This window comes from Crocuta crocuta, unplaced genomic scaffold, assembly GCF_008692635.1.
Source record: "Crocuta crocuta isolate KB4526 unplaced genomic scaffold, BGI_CrCroc_1.0 scaffold118, whole genome shotgun sequence".
NCBI classification, from domain to species: domain Eukaryota; kingdom Metazoa; phylum Chordata; class Mammalia; order Carnivora; family Hyaenidae; genus Crocuta; species Crocuta crocuta.
In genome coordinates, this window is record NW_027551558.1 from 6073996 (window position 1) to 6091071 (window position 17076).

A 17076-nucleotide genomic window follows, 5' to 3' on the forward strand; every position below is an offset into this window, starting at 1 on the left:
AAAAAATATATATATAAGCGGTCAACAAGCACATGAAAAACTGTTCAACATTATAAGTAATCACAGAAATGCAAATTAAACTATAGTGAGATACCACTACTACTCACTACAATGACTATAAGGTTAAAAGTCTGACAATACTAAATATTGAGAGAGAATATAGCGAGAATATGGAGCAAATATGGTAGAATGTGGAGCAACTGGAACTTACTCATAACTGGTGGGAGTGTAACATAATAAAGCCCCTTTGGAGAATTCTTTAGCAGTTTCTTATAAAAATTAAACATGTATTTCTCTTATAGCCCAGCATATTTCATTCCTAGGTATTATGCCAAGAGAAATCAAAACATAGGTCTACAAAAAATACCTGCACAGAATGTTCATAATAGCTTTATTCATTATAGCCCAAAACTAGAAACAATTGAGATATCCATGTAATGGGTAAACAAATTATAGAACATCCACACAAAGAATACAACTCAGCAATAAAAAGAACATCTAGTACACTTAGCAACAAGCATGAATTTCGAAAACATTATCCCAAACAAAAGAAGCCAAGCACAAAAGAGTACATCTTGTATGATTACATTTATATGAAGGTCTTGAACCAGCAAAAAAATAAATAAATAAATGGTGTTCCTTGTGGGTGGGGAAATGCATGCTTGACTACAAAGACAAACTCAACGTTACTTAGGAGTGCTACAGAATTATATGCTTCAAGTCATCTAACTGTGCACTTCAGATCTGTACATTTCATAGAAGGTGATTTTAAAGTAACACAAATTGAATAAATAAGATAAAAAAAATAGTAATTCCTTCCTTGTCTATCTTCATGAGAATGCATGTGAACACATTTTGTACTTGTGAAGTATGGTACAAATGCACCTCCCTGCATAGTAATTTTGGTATCTAGGACGAGGTTACTGCTTTCAGAGGATTTTGAAACCATTTACAGCAATGTAGCATTTAGAGTTATTGTGCCTTGAGACTCTTAAACCAACTACTCTGGTAGAAGATGGAACAGCTAAAGAGCACTGAGGTGTCAAAGTGATTACATGCAGAGGCGGCCATTTTGATGGCATTTCTAGAAGCAACTCTCATCTTAGCCTGCCACGTTGGTGACTCTGGCTCCATATATCACCACCCAAACCCTATCCAATCTTCTTTGGTAAGCCTCAAGAGATGAACACAACAGTCTTCTAATCTTGAAGGGGAATCACTTCATTTTATTGGAACTTCACAGAGGAAGTGAACCAGAGGGTGTCTGTATTGTGTGGCTTTTGCCCTCCAGTCAGAAAGTTGATATATTCTGCTTGAGCTCCATTCAGTGCAAGAGAGCCAACTCCTTGGGCCAGTGAAGGTCTGGCCCAATCACCTAAAGTAAATATTTAATGCCCTCTTCTTTCTAAGACTCCCTCCAATAAATCCAGTTATATTGAAATAATCTCTCATGTTCCTCTCTATCTTCATATGTTGTCACTAGGAGGAGCAGAAACACATGTCTATGACTTAGGGTAAAGATGATCCTAACAGATGTTAATGTTAAAGGATTTGGGTCACACATTCCTAAATGTACCCACTGTTGCTCTATTCCAAACATCTTGCTCCTAAACTTCACTTAGACACACTTGTACAGGAAATGTGTATGGGTCACTAAATGAAATTCAGTTCTTTGGTGGGGGCGGAGGGGGGTCTAGATTGACCGGCTATTGTTGGTAGCTAGAATAATTTATCTACAAGTAGACATCGTGCCTGAAAGCTTACCATTTGTTATTTAGTATTTGAGGTAAGCATTCTCTCCTGCTGGAATTCTTTTAAAATGCAAATGTTCCAGGGTGCCTGGGTGGCTCAGTCAGTTGGGCATCCGACTTCAGCTCAGGTCACGATCTCACGGTTCGTGGGTTCAAGCCCCGAGTTGGGCTCTGTGCTGACAACTAGCTCAGAGCCTGGAGCGTGCTTCTGATTCTGTGTCTTCCTCTCTCTCTGACCCTCCCCTGCTCACGCTGTCTCTCTCTCTCTCTCTCTCAGAAATAAATAAAACATTAAAAATTCTTTTAAAAATGCAAATGTTCCTTTCCAACTCTTTGGGACCTAGTACAAAAATCAACCAATGCCAAGGTTGGGAGTTCAAGGGAGGCTGTACATGAGCCTCACTCCCCTGGACCCAAGCAAACTATTAAACTCCCTTTGGGTCCCTTTCATAGTTGAGCTCTGGAGGTTAAGCTAAACCCAGTGAGCTGTGCCTTGAGTGACAGATTTCTTGGTTCCGGGGACAATGGGCAGCAGCTTGCTCAGCCACCTTGGCCATTGGCATCTCCATCAACCTTTGGGAAAAGAATATAGCATAGCACCTTGGTCACCACTTCAGTCCCAGGCCAAAGATCTGTTTAGTTCCAGTTCAGCTCTTGGAGCTGGGCAGCAGCAGTATAGGGTTGGGAGAAAATGCACATATGGGATAGTTCTGCATTCAGTTCCCAGCTTTACCACTTACTTTATAGATAAGCTATGTAAGCTCTGAGCTGTACTTTTCTAACTCACAAAATTTGGGATAATACTATGTATTTCAAAGAATTTGTGTGAAGATGAAAAGATATAAAAGCTCTGCCTAATACAAGTTTTTTAAAGCTTTTTCGGCCACAACCCATATATTTTTAAACACATAGAAAGCATCACAAGTATATATATTTGAAGCAAATGCACCATTTGTATTATACCAGGACTGTTTCCTTGCTTTGCTACACAACTCTATTTTATTTTGTTTTGCTTCATTTTGTTTTGTTTTGTTAAATGAAGGTCTATATTCATTTTGCAACCCACCAATGGATGAAGACCCACCATCTGAGAAACCCTAGTCTAGTCCACTCCCGCCTTGGTCAATAGCCCCAGCGGCTCCCAGACCAAGGAGCACAAGAAGAAGTTTTTGTATTCAGGTCTGCAATGAAAGATCTCAGCCACCCTGGCTCATGCCCATCTTCCCACTCATCCAAAAGTGCCAGTGTATTAATATCCTAGGGTTGCCATAACAAAGTACCACAATCTGGTCACTTACGCTGATAGAAATCTATTCTCTCACAGTTTAGGTGGCCAGAAGTCCACAATTAAGGTGTGCACTGGCCCGCTCTTTCTTGTGGTCTAAAGGGAGAATGTGCTCTATGCCTCTCTCCTAGTGTCTGGTGGTTGCAGGCAATCCCTAGTGCTCCCTGGCTTTCATCTTTATCACTCCAATCCCTGCCTCCATAGCCACATGGCGTTTTCTCTGTAAGCCCTCACATCATCTTCCCTGTGTGTGTGTCTATCTCTGTTCCCTCTCCTCTTCTTATAAGAACACCAGTCACATTGCATTAAGGGCCCATCCTACTCTAGTGTGACCTCATCTTAACTAATTACATCAACTATGACATCATCAGCAATGAGGATCTGGGAAGGACAAGAATTCTTAAGGGACACTATTCAATCCAGTATGGCCAGTATTTTTGTTTTCCTGCTCTGAGCCCATGGCCCACCAGCCTCCCCAATAATGCAAGTGGGTTAATGGACACTCTTGGCAGGAGTGAGACGTACATTTCAAAGTCATCTTCTGAAGCCTCCCCCACCCCCCAGTTGCACCGAAGTTTAAAGTTACAAATGTTGGAAAGCTCAGCTCTTGGGAATTATTTAGGGGAAGGAGTTGTGTGTGCACCCAGGTGGCCACCCACTGAACCTGCTGATCTCAAAGGCGGAGGCAAAGCCCCTTAGGGCTGGAATTCACTCCCAGGAAATGCTGCAGAGTAGGCTTTTGCTGGAGCAGCAAGCACAGCATGGCAATCAGCTGCCGGAGGATGAAAGACAAGCTGGAAGGGACTTGTGGGGGACGAGATGCAGACCGATGGGGCAGGGGGAAGGCACTAAGCATTCTGGGAAGGAGGGCTTCTAGCAAGAAGGTCCAATCTGCTGAGAGGACCACATACTCCTCTGCTGATTTTGACAAAATGCAAAAGCCCGTATCTTCAGCAGAGACAAATGAGCAGAATGTATCTGCAGGAACGGAGCTCTATAAAATAGGATTTACTCACCTATAACTTACAGAGCAGCCAAATGCAAGGGAAGTGGTTAAGAGCTGAAAGCCAGTGATGAAGAATTTATTGGAGTGGTTGTAAGACAATCTCAGGATGCAAACCCATTCATTTCCAATGTGTAAATCATAAATGTTCTAGGTCAGGTAGGAGAGCTAAATCTGATGCAAAGAACAGCAGTGTATAAATCAAGACAAAATTGGCTGTCAGAAATTTAGAAAGCTCAGGTATAAATTCAGCTCATTCCCTATTTCCTCCAACATTAAGGAACCTTCTCTCATGGCCTCCATGGGTCTGTTGCTCTGGCGATGGTCCCTACCAAAACCCAACAGGGTCTCCGAGCTCTGGATTGTTTTGAGGATGCAAGTGTCCTGGTTTCTGTTCTGGGTTTGGAGATACAGGCTGCCTGGTGTTGTCATCAGACTAAGAGAAGGCTGCATCTATAGGATTTTTTCCTACCCAGGACTACTAAGGCTGCACCTGCTCAGATGAAAGTCACTGATTACCTCCCACAGGCTCCTGCTGAAGGAAGTTCATGGAAAGGAGAGGAAAAAGTGAAGGTTGGCAGCAACAACCACAGCAAAACCATAATACCATTAAGAACAGCAGCAACAATAATAGCATTTGTCAGGCCCTTACTATCTGTCTGGCTTCTAAGCACTTCACATGTGTTAACTCATTTCATCTTCAAAGTGATTCTCTGAGCACTATTAGTCTTTTATTTTTCTTAACAGATGAGGAAACTAAAGCACAGGGAGGAAATGTCTGAAGGAGTCCTCTCATTAATTCTGGGGTCCCTCTCAGAACCTTGGTCTTTGGGGGTTCCTTCCCTTTCAACAGACACCAGTCTTGAGTCATTAGGCAACCTCAGAGCCAGGCCTGGGGAGGAGATGGGCTGCATTCAATTGGGTGTCTTGTAAATAACTGCAGGAGGTATGCCCCTGCCAGATCCAAGGGTTTCTTGGATGCTCAGCTACAGTGACCACTTGAGAGCCACTTGCACCCTCTGGCTGAAGACCCTCCAATAATTAAAGTAGGCCAGGCCCATGACCCAGCATGGGGACCCATGGCGTTTGCTGTGGTCTCCACCTCCCCCGCCCCCCACACACATCCTAGAATGCCCCCTGAAAGCTTCCTGAATGGATGCCTACAAGCCACTCCTCTTAGACAGTAAGCTCTCTAAAGATGCTTTTCAAGGATAAAAATGCAGACAACCTGCTTGCAAGAAATACACAAATGAGGGAAGTCCTGACCTGCACACCCCACTCAGCAAAGTGCCAGCTGGGCCTACTACATCACATGGAACATCACTTATCCATAATAAATGAAAATCCTTTGCTTTGTGGGCAACAGAAAACTCAGACACTTGAGAGCCTTGCCAGGAGTGGAATGTAAACCTCACTGGTGGGGGCTGTTGAGAGACTATCCTGTGTGAGCTCTGTACTTCTGACGACAAGAGACCCCAGTTGGGCCCAGAACTGCTGAAGACCACCGTCCTCCCTCACCTCTGCTGAACATACACCCAGTGCCTGGTTCTGCCTGTGTGCTTCCAGTCCCCACTCCTCCAAGGACCCAGATTCCTCCTTCCCGCCTCCCCTCACGTACCCCTGCCCCCAGGAGGCCTGGGCTGGCCTCCCGCCTGGGAAGGGGGTTGCACAGCATCCAACATTTTGCCTCTCATCACACTCACCATACCTGTATCTAACTTACTGAATGTCAGTGTTACCCACCTGCCTTTCTAGCTGCTTTCCATGAGAGCACAGACCATGTCTGCCCTGACCCTTTCTGAGCCTCCTGTGTCCTGACACAGGTCATGACACGTAGTAGGTGCATACTACAGGATTGCTGAATTGACTTCAACTAATAAGATGAGTTTACTTTCATTGGGCACATACCATATGCCAAACACTGTACTAAGTACAATCCCCATGTCACAAGTTGCTGTTGATGCCAGCAGGCTGAGTCTGGGAGACCCAGAGGGAGTGCCCCAGGACCGGCCAAGAGAGTCCTTGGCTTCATGTAGGATGGAAATCAAACGTGAGCCAGCAGGAGATGAGGTAAGAGTTTACTGAAGATACAGAGAGAGCAGATACAGATGGAGTGTCTGGGAGACTCAGAAAGGAAAGAAGCTCGAGTCTTTCTTTGTTTGGAATCTGGGGTCTTATTGAGGATAATGGTCTGGTGTACGTGTCCCCTCAGGCATCCAGGAACTGGTTAGAACACAGACAAAGGCCCAGGTGTTATTCCTGGGAGCAAGGGGGCCTTGGTGTTGAGATGTCTAGCACCTGTGGTCTGGAATATGCATATGATGGCTTCCTCTGGTCATTCTCACTTGGTCCTTCCTTAGGTGTTATCTATTCTAGAGAAATCATTAACTCCTGTCCCTTACAAGGAGCACATATTCCATTTGCATTACAAGGCAATGTAATGTAAAGTGGGGGTGCAGATCCTAGCAAGGATAAAAGCAGGAAAAGGAGCAAAAAGCAGATTCTTATAGAGTCCTTTAGTTTCCCTGTCTCAGTGTGAGGCATAGAAAGGCCCAGTAATTTGTCCAAAATCACACATCTGGAGGGGCGCCCCGGTGGCTTAGTCGGTTAAGCGTCCGACTTTCGCTCAGGTCATGATCTCGCGGTTCGTGGGTTTGAGCCCCGCGTCGGGCTCTGTGCTGACTGCCAGCTCAGAGCCTGGAGCCTGTTTCAGAGTCTGTGACTCCCTCTCTCTCTGACCCTCCCCTGCTCACGCTGTCTCTCTCTCTCTCTCTCCTAGAAATAAATAAAACATTTAAAAAAATTAAAAAAAAAATAAAAATAAAAATAAAAAAACAAAATCACACATCTGGAAAGGAAAAGCAGTGCAAGGAGGATGTAAACTCAACCAATCTGTCATCAGAGCCCAAGTGGTAGACCATGACATTTTAAAGCCTGCTGTACCTCCTTGGCTATTAACCTAGGCCCTCCCTTTCCCAATAAAAGCAGACCTGTCCTAAGAGGGACTGCACATTCCAGCAGCATTCCAGACTCGTAGCCCTTCAGGCCTGGGAGACAATGCCCTCTTACTAAAGAATACCACACTCTGCAATCACAGGACGTGGCCTTGGCCTGGCTCCAGCACCAGCCGCCTCGGGGTTTTCCACACAGAATCAGTACCTTCTCAGGGCATTCTTCAGAAGACCCAGCTAGAAGGATTCAGGCTCCACACAACTGGATTTAAATTCTCCCACACTGCATTCTAGCTCTGTGACTCTGAGGAGAGGCAAATGATATTTTGAGCCTCCACTCCATTAATGACTGAAACCTCAGATCTCTAGATAAGCCCAGTTCAAAAGTTTTCATGAATTCAAAATGCTGCCTTTAAAATTGATATTTTTTCAACTAGAGTTGACCAATTTTGTTCTTGATATCTGTATAAATTTCTAGAGAGACTGATAAGTACTTTTAGCCCCAATTTCTCACCCTGCAGGTGAAGTTCACTGGCATCTCTGTTCAAAGGACTGGGTAACTGACAGGGTCAGTGCATTCTACCTATGATTTTAAGTTGTGGGAATTTCTTTATAATACAGATACATTTGCTGATGTTCTAACTGAGATTTGATTTTTTTTCTGATTCTTACTGATTGAACTTTTTGGGGTAACTTATATTCTATTTCCTGAGGCAAGGTTCACTTGGTTATACTTTTATATCTTAATTCTAATCAGATCTTAGATCCAGGTTTTAGTTTTATATCTGTAACCAGGGGATGGAAGCTAACAATTACTGTGGACCTACCTTTGCCCACACTTTACATAAGTCATCTTATGTTCAGTGGCCATGTGAAGTAGACAGATCTCATTTGATGGATGAGAAAACAGGTCCAGAGAGGTTAAATAGCTAATATGAAGCAATGCCGGAATGAATATAGCAATGCTGGGATGAATATAGAACGTTTTCAGTTCTATGTGTCAGAAACCCAAGTCAGACTGGCTTAGCAAGGAAGTGGCTTTTTGATTCCCATCACTGAATGACACTTGGTAGATCCACACACAGCCGGATCCAGACACATTGTCCTTAGGACTCAGTCCTGCTCTGTTTTGTGAGCAAACAATCTGGCCCTCACCTTATGGAGTCAAGATGGCTACAAGCATTCCGAGTTTCTGTCTGATGTTCTCAGCTATCCCAGCAGGAAGAACATTTCTATTTTTAATCAATCCACCAAAGGTCCAGAACTGAATCTCACTGGTCTGGCTCAGATACCATGCTCACCTCTGGACAAATCTTGTGGCCATGTCTAGGTCAAGTTCTTACTTCCAGGGTATCAGGAAGGAGGGTGGGTAACACATGTGAGCCACATGACCTAAACAGGGAAGGGGTGCCTTTTGAAGTAAAGCTGGGGGGCTATTTTCAATTCAAGGGGAATAGGTGCTGGGAAGGCAAAAACACATGGTAATGGTGCTCAGCCAAATACCCATGGCTGTCTGTCCCTCAGCCTCCCCTGAAGGGAAAGATGCATGGTACTGGCTTAGGCAGTCACCTCACCCAGGAGGTAAGAAAGATGCGGTTTTCAACCAACCAGCTCTTTCTCTGCCCTAATCCCTTAAGCTTTCCAAGTTATCAGGTAAGAAGAACAGAAAGCAGACTGTCTCTCTTCCATGCCTACTCCTGTAATAGAACTATGGCTCTAGAACTTCTCCCCTTTCCAGGATATGTTATGAAGCCCTTTGTCCAACTGCTGACCCAGAGCCTCTGGCCCCAGGTCAGGCTCCTCCTCTGAGGAAGTGAATTACGCAGCACACTGTTAGATCTCACTATCAGCACTGAGGAGCTTTCTCTTAGTCCCTCACATATTCTAGATCACTCGTATTTTACCCAGGCTGCCGTAAGCAAAGCCCTCAGGCTCTGGAGCAGGGTTACCTGGGTGAATGTCCCAAACCCTTCACTTTCCTTGACCCCAGGCAAATTACTTAACCTCTCTGTGCCTCAGAGCTTGCCTCTTCTATAAATAAATCAATGCAGGTAAAATGCTTAGCACAGTGCCTAGAGCATACGCAGTGCTAATTAAGCATTAGCTATTATTATAATTATTACTTCATTCAGGTGTTGTAAAAATTATATGGGTTAACACATGTGAATAGTGAAAGGCACATAGTAAATGTTTAATATATGTTGTTATTGTTACAGTAGGACATAGGGACCCTTACTTTGTGGCCAGTCTCACGACTTCAGCTAGCTATTAAATCGCTTTGAGAAGCTTTTAAAATGCCCATGTTTGAGATCTGAAAGCCTACTGAGGCTCAGCCTTGGCTGCTCTGAAACCACCTGGAGGAGCTTTAATAGCTACAGATGCCTGAGCACTGCCCCAGACACTCTGATGTAAACAGTGTAGGCTGGGCATTGAGACATTTCACAGCTTCCCAGGTGATTCCAATAGGTGGCCAGAGCCAAGAACCACTGCCTTTGAGCGACCTGACAGGGAGAGAGGACATCATAGGTAACACAGTAGAGACAGACTAGGTGAGAGAGGAAATGCCCAGTGGCTCTGAAGCTGTAGGATTGAAAGAAACTCTGAGAATCCTGAATATGGTCCCCTCAAGGACTTCCAATGGGTGTTAAGCCAAGAAGCAACCAGTGGTGATCACAGACTCCAATCAAAGCCTCGGCACCCTGGAGAGCAGGGCCCTGCTCAGGCTGCCTCACGCAAACATAAGCCTTTCAAGGGAGGAAGAAGGTGCTGTTCCAACCAACTGGCATGCCTGATTTGGGAATCTAGAAACCCTAGGTTTGACTCTGGCCAAGATTAAAGTCTTCAAGGTTACTAGATGTGATTTCTTTGGTGAGAACTGTGTCTCTCACTCACTGATTTGCACATACAAAATAATAATCAAGTGGTGGGTTTGTGCTGGGTGGACAAAATAAACACGGGCTTCACAGTCTAGTGAGGGATGTGAGGTAAAAACAAGAAAAGGCCCCACAGAAGTGCCTTGTCTACATGATGTAAATGCTGTTTGCTGAGATAGGGAGCAAAGCCAAAAATCACAGGTTTGGAGGGGGGTGTTTGGGGGTGGGAATTTGAAGTACAAAGTCATTCATCTTTACATCTAACATAATAGCTGTCACCCTTGGCTACACATGGAAAATCCCCTCGGGCCTTTACAAATGTCTGCAGTCTAATCCCTGCCCCTAGACATACTGCTTTACAGTTGATCCTTGAACAATATGGGTTTGAAGAACATGGGGGTCCACTTATATGCAGATTTCTTTGATACAGTACAGTACTATACATGTATTTTCTCTTCCTGTGACTTCTTGAATAACGTTTTCTTTATTCTAGCTTACTTTATTATAAGAATACAGTATATAATACATGTTACACAACATATGTGTTCATTGATTTCATGGTATCAGTAAGGCTTCCAGTCAACAGTAGGCTATTAGTAGTTAAGTTTTAGGGGAGTCAAAAGTTATACACAGAGTTTTTTTGACTGCATGCATGAAGGGCGAGGTGTCAATGCCCCTAACCCTCAGGTTGTTCAAGGGCCCTTTCTATTTAGTCTGAGGGTGAGGCCTGGCTCTAAGAATTTAAGCTCTTGTATGCAGTGCATCTTGTATGCAGTCAAACTTACAACAGCTGCTCAAATCCTTAGTATAGAACACGATGGAAGGATTAGGTGTAGCATGTGGCCTGAGAGTGGGTCCTTGTTATGGGGAAGTCCAGGGACACAGGCTTGAGCCCCTCTGGCCTTCTGGGATGGCTTCCCAAGGGGCTCTGCTCTGGTGTTAAGAGCTGTGGGGAGGAGGAGAGGACACCTAAGGGCAGAGTGTGGGGCAGGAGAAAGGGCTCCTCTTTTTGTGGGTTTGTCCATTTTGAACATATTTGCCAGGTGGGGCTCTGAACTCTTAGGTGAGAAAGGAAGAGGAGGACTAGAATCAGATGATATACTTCTACTATGAGCTCAGCTGGTGCTGGAGCTGCTGACCTAAGGATCCTGCACCAAATGACCCTCCCCTATAAACTATTCAAGGACCCCCAAAGTGTCCTGACCTTTAGAAATAGGAGGCTGGTCTTGAGGGCCAGGGAAGATCCTGGATGAATTAACTATACAAATGGGCTCAATCCTCAGGGGACAGCAGGGCTGGGCAGAAGCTATAGGCTGCAGATGAATTTTTTCCTGAAGCACCTCTCTGAAGATGCACACTGTTCCCATGGTAATTTGAGTCAAATCACAGGGAAGTGGCTCATCAGTGCATGGTCAGTTAGACATAAAATGTGATTTTAAATAATTTTCTTTGACCGCATCTGTTATCAAAAATCACATCCACCTCTGGAGTCTGCATTGCTATTTCTTAAGGGGAAAACTGTAGAAAAGCGCATCCTTATCAAAACATCCCCCACTTTCTATTCTCTCTGTTTCTCCCTCCCTGTCTCCTTCTCTCTCTCTCTCTGCTTTGAAGCCATCAAATTGATTCAGCTCAAGGCTAAATATAGGGATGACTAACAATGATTTCCACAAGAGCCTTAGAAATCGCTTGTAAGTGAGCAAACGGAAAATAGATTATCCAGCAACCACATCAACTAACATTTGAGACAACAGCCTAAATCCAGTCACTGAGAAATGAAAAGTAATGCTCTTTCCTCAGAGGGCCCATCAGCTGCATTGCCTGAAGAGGAAGAAGGGAATATATGGATGGTGTGCAATGCCCTCAAGACTGGGTCTGGCTTTGGTGATAATTCTTGGTTGGAGCTGTCCCCTGGGAGGGTCTGGGGGCTTGGGGTGAGTATCCATTTCTGCTGTTGGCACCACAGTGAGTTTTCTAGAAATTAGGTAGTTTTTGAGATGTGGCTAAATTTGTCAGAAAGAAAGAGACCCCCCCCCACATTTTGCATCCCTGAAGAGGCTTGGGATATTGGAAATATGGCAGGTCAGAGACGGCAAAGGTGAGTAGTGAGTGATGGTGTGAGGTTCAAGATAATGCCACGGAAGACGTCTGGTCCAAATTGGGATCAAAACAGCTCTTGTGGACTGGAAGCTTCTCTTAAACAACTTCCTTTATTAACCTGTGACTGCTCATGCCTGGCAGGCTGCTTATTACCACCCTCATACCTGATAAGAGGGGCTCCTGCCCTCAGAAAGGGCCCCTGAGGGCCCTACTCTGCACCCCACAAATAAGATATCTGGGGCTCGATGGGACATGTCAACCTGGAGACCCCACCTCACTTCTCTAAAAAACAATGCTCTCTAAAAGACTCTCAGAAAACAATGGTTTGCAAACTACAACTGTAGACCAAGTCACTTGTTTTCATACAATTCATGAGCTAAGAATGGTTTTCATATTTTTAAATGGTTGGAAAATAACCAAAAGAAGAATAACATAAAATCACATAAGATTCAAATTTCAGTGTCCATAGGTAAAGTTTTATTGGAAAACAGCCATGTTCTTTCATCGACGTAGTAGCTGTGGCTGTACTCACCCACAAAGGCAGGTTTAAGTAGTTATGAGAGAGACTGCAGTGCCCACAAAGCCCAAAATATTTACTATGTGCCCATTTGCAGAAGATTTTGCAAACCCTGAGTCTACACCACGCTCAGTGTACCTGGGACCCAACATTACCTGTCCATAGGGCCCTAAGGCCCTTCTGTCTACAGAGCCTCTTCTTTGGGTTTTCTTCTTGAGAGTGGACTGGGCCTCCTGAGGGTGGCCAAGTGGTGATTGTTTGCAGGGAACATAGATGGAGCTTAGCACCATCAGTGCCAGGGCGGCCTTGGCGTGTAAAAAGCAGGGGTGGGAAGATAAAGCCAGCAGATGGGGAATGGGGGCCTCAAACTGGCCCTCTCTGGGTACAGTGTTCCAGGATTTGATATGAAAACTTGTCCTCCTGGGTTTGTCAGGACAGAAAGACTATGTTCTGTGTTAGAGCTGGCTTGATTTGTAACTTTTAAATGTTTAGCCGTACGGCAGGTGGGCCTCCATTTGGGCTCACACCCTGGGTTCAAGGGTAGTCACACAATGGTAGGGAGTGAAGGTCTCCAGACTGCTCTTTTCTGTTCCCACCAGTGAGAGTCCTCTTCATCCAGAGCCACAGGGATTATTCCCAATCCCAGGCTGGCTGGATGTGCTTGCTATCACATTTACATAGTTTCTGGCAGTACTTACAAATTAATGAAACATGAGTATGAAAATCAAGAGCTTGGTTGTTGACGCAAGAAAGGCAAATTTCTAAAAAACAATGGTATTGAAATAAGTGCAGGCAAGACAAGTGTACATGATTGGGAAAAAATTAAGTATTCAAAGGATTCTGCACTTTATTTGCTTCTTATATGCCTATAAATCTTTGCTCCATTTTTAGAGCCCAAACTGAAAAGGACAGCCTATTTATTATACTTGTGATTTATATAAGAGAGAGAATATGAAGTTCCAATCAAAAGGACGAGACACCAGGCCAGGGCCTTGACCCCACATCAAAAGACAGGCAAATCAGTGTGCATTGATGTGCTTTCCATGAAATGAGTGTCATGCCTTTATCACTGCTTGCAATTCCCCACTTACCATTTTTGATTAACACTTCAGTGAACAAGTCCACATAAGATGCCACCTTGTACTAGAATATTGGACACAAAACAGTATTGTATGGAGTGCTCTACTAAAAGGTACTAAAAGCTCTACAGACATCATTTCAGTTAATTCTCTCAAAAGTCCAGTGTGACAGACAGGTCACAGATAGAGCACTGAAACTCTGAGAGGGTGAGTCACTTGCCCAAAGTCATAAAGCTGGTGAGGAGAGATTTGAACTCAAGTCTACCTGACTCAGAGCTCAAGAACTTGCCTTCTACACCATCACCCACACATGTGCAGTATGTACAAACAGATGAAGGATGAGCTGCGAGCCGGAAGCTCCCACTAACTGAGTGCTGGTGCTTTGGGGGAGCCAGGGTGCCAGGCAGAAGCACAAAACAGCCCACAGGCAATACATGACACAGTATGCTGGAGCATCAATTCTACTTTATGGGAAACAATGGGAAACTTTAAAAAATGTTTAAGTGAATGTGTAAATAGTATAGAATGAGATGCAAAATACTGAATCACTCCCAAATGTAAAAGAGGGCCTTCCAAGAGCTCTGAGGCTCTGGGCTGTTTTGGCCTACACCCCCACACCCTGTGGGTCCACGTTATTATGGGCTCTCAGGTGGAAATTGGGGGAAGCGCAATCCTGTGGAGTATTATAGAGAATTTCCTCAGGGTCAGGGAGGAGGAGGATGCAGTCAGGAAGGTTTGTTTGAGCCTCGTCTCGTGAGGCCAGGCTTTATTGTGAAGGGTCAGAGGGCTTGTGGAAGGGTGTGCTGAACTGTGCCATGGCCAGGCCCCAGCATGGGCTCACAGTGAAACCTAGGGCATTCGCAGTGTATGGGAGGTTAAGAGGCCAGGGATGGACAGAGCCCACAAGGAGCTAGAGAGAGGGGAAGGCTGTGGAGGCACAGATCTTCTGGGGCTGCTTCATGATTATGCTCAATGTGAAGTGTTCTCTAGCTAAGCTAACAGCAACCACTTAAAGAGGTCAAATTAGGGGAAGGATACCTTTGCGACATGCCTGCCCAGTGTGAATATCATTCTGCAGGGCAGGCCATCAAATCTAGGAGGCCTAGGGCAGCCTTCCCCTTAGCCCTGGTCAGGGGTCAGAGTTTCCATGCTTCCTCCTAAAGCCCCACATCTACCTGGGCTATTGGGAGGCTTTGGGGCAATTGGAAGTCCTCAAATTGTGCATGGTTATGCACTGTTCTGGGGAGCCAGTGCATTGGGGCACGTGATTCCCCAAAAGGTGAAGAGCCATTGCCTTAAAGAGCTTTGGGGTGGAAAATCCAGGCATGGGGGTTTTAGGCAAACCAGACCAACAGCCAGGGTCCACTGTGTCCTGAACCTGCTGGGCCTATAGAAGCCTTTCTAGAAAGTTCCTGATCTTCACATAGCATTGGCTCCAGCCTCTCCCACTGACAGAAGCTGCTGGATTTATGACTTATGTGAGTGTCCTGACCTCTGTATCATTTAGTACAGGCCCTGGCAATGCATGTCTGATGAATTGATCAAGGCAAAGGGGCACTGAGGAATGAAAGCTGAGCTGATCCTGGAAGTGTGCCAGGAATAGTGATGTCTTCTACTTCTGTGCAGCTGTGGAATGCGTTAAATTATTCAGTGCATATCACAACATTGTGAAGTCTGCATGAAGAGCCTGGGGCTCTGAGAACTTAGCTGTCCTGCCCAGAGTCCTAGAACTGAAGACCTCAGACTCAAGCCACCTTCTAGCTAGGTAACCTTGGACAAGTTGGATTGTCTCCAGGCCTCATTTATAGAATAGGATTAACAGGGCTGTTAGGAAGATTCTATGACACAGTGTGAAGATGCAATGATACAGGTATGTAAAGGGCTTTCAGCATGAATAGGGACATCACTGCTTGATAGCTGTTAGCTATTATTACACAACTAATAGCTGCTCTCTTTATTAAATGCTTCTGAGAGAGGCAGCTGAGGTAAGGAGGAGGTATACCACCCTGTTGGATATAATCCTAGAAGATGATTTGTAACATGGATCTGACCATACTGAGCAGAGTTACTGACCAAAAGAATAACAATAATAATTCTATGCAGAACTACTCTGTGCCACCTCCCCCCATGTGCACTCATGGAATATTCCTCTTTAATATCCCATCCTGTGAGATATTAAGGCCGAGACTCAGAGAAATGAAGAAATTTTCAGCTTGAAAGAGAGGAGGCAGGACCATAATGCCTCTGTAAGCCTCTGGGCTCCATTGTGGGGGCAGAACTGGGGGGACCTGGACAGCAGTGAGGGCCCTAGGGCCACCAAGGATGAGCCAGCACCTGGCCACAGCCAACAACAACTGGAGGTGTGTCAGGTGAGGGACTCTGGGTATGGCAGGGATAGGTCCCATGTCACCAGACTCAATTTCCAAGTCCCCCGACCTGACTCTTCACCTCAGTAGAAGCTTCCTCTAAAATCATGCACATTTGCCAAGATGCAGGGCTAGAAAGTTCATAAATCTGAGAACTGCTGAGTGGCAAACAAGCTCATTTCAGAACCGCCAGAAAGGAAGTGACACTTCCCCAAGGGCTGCAAAGATGCTCTTTGTGAGAGAGAAGTGAGAGGACCTGGCATCATGACCATGAAGAGACAGGTACTTCTGCAGAGGGGCCTCCATCCCAGACCAAGTCTGCATGCACCTTAATCATCTACGGCTCCATGAGCCTCTACTTTGGCCCCCACGTCCACTCCTTACCAGCCACCAGGCCACACATCACATCCCGCTTTTGTCTGCTCACCCCCTCCTGTCACACAGAGGATAAGTTCACAGTCTGTGTGCCCACAGTGCCCTCTCCCTCCCTCCTCCTCTCCTGCCACACTGGTCTCCACACTTGCCTGGGAAACCCCAGGCTTGCTTCTGCCTCAAGGCTCCACCCTGGTTGTTCCCTCTGTCCACATCGCTCTTCTCCTACCTCTTCAAAGAGCTGATTCCTTTTGCTATTCAGGTTTCAGTTCAACTGTTATCTCTTCAGAGAGTTCTTCTCTGACCTCTCAATTTAAATTACACTCTGCGGTTAATCACCGTTTAAGATCTTCTTCATGAAGCCTTTGACATCACCACCTAAAAATTATTTTATTTCTTCCTTTCTCTCTCTGAGGCAAAGGCCTTGCCTGTGATGTTCACTGTGTGCTCCAGAGTTAGAAGAGTGCTTGGGACAGAGTAAGTACTCGATGAGTCCTTGCTGAATCAGCAAACAAATCAGCACAGGAATTAAAGCTTCTGGTGCCGGCAGTGAGTGCACCTTGCTGGTGGGTGCCACATGGCTCCGGGTAGCCCTCATGGTTCTGGTTCATGCCTGAGGCAGCCTCTAGGATTCCCTCTGGGGGCTGTAGGAAGATGGAATAAATGGGTAGGCAGGAGAGGACATCAATGTGCCTTGTGCTTTGATATATTTTTAATTCGCAGGGACTAGGTATCATCATCTTTAATTAACTGCATATCCAGTAGCCTGAATCCTAACC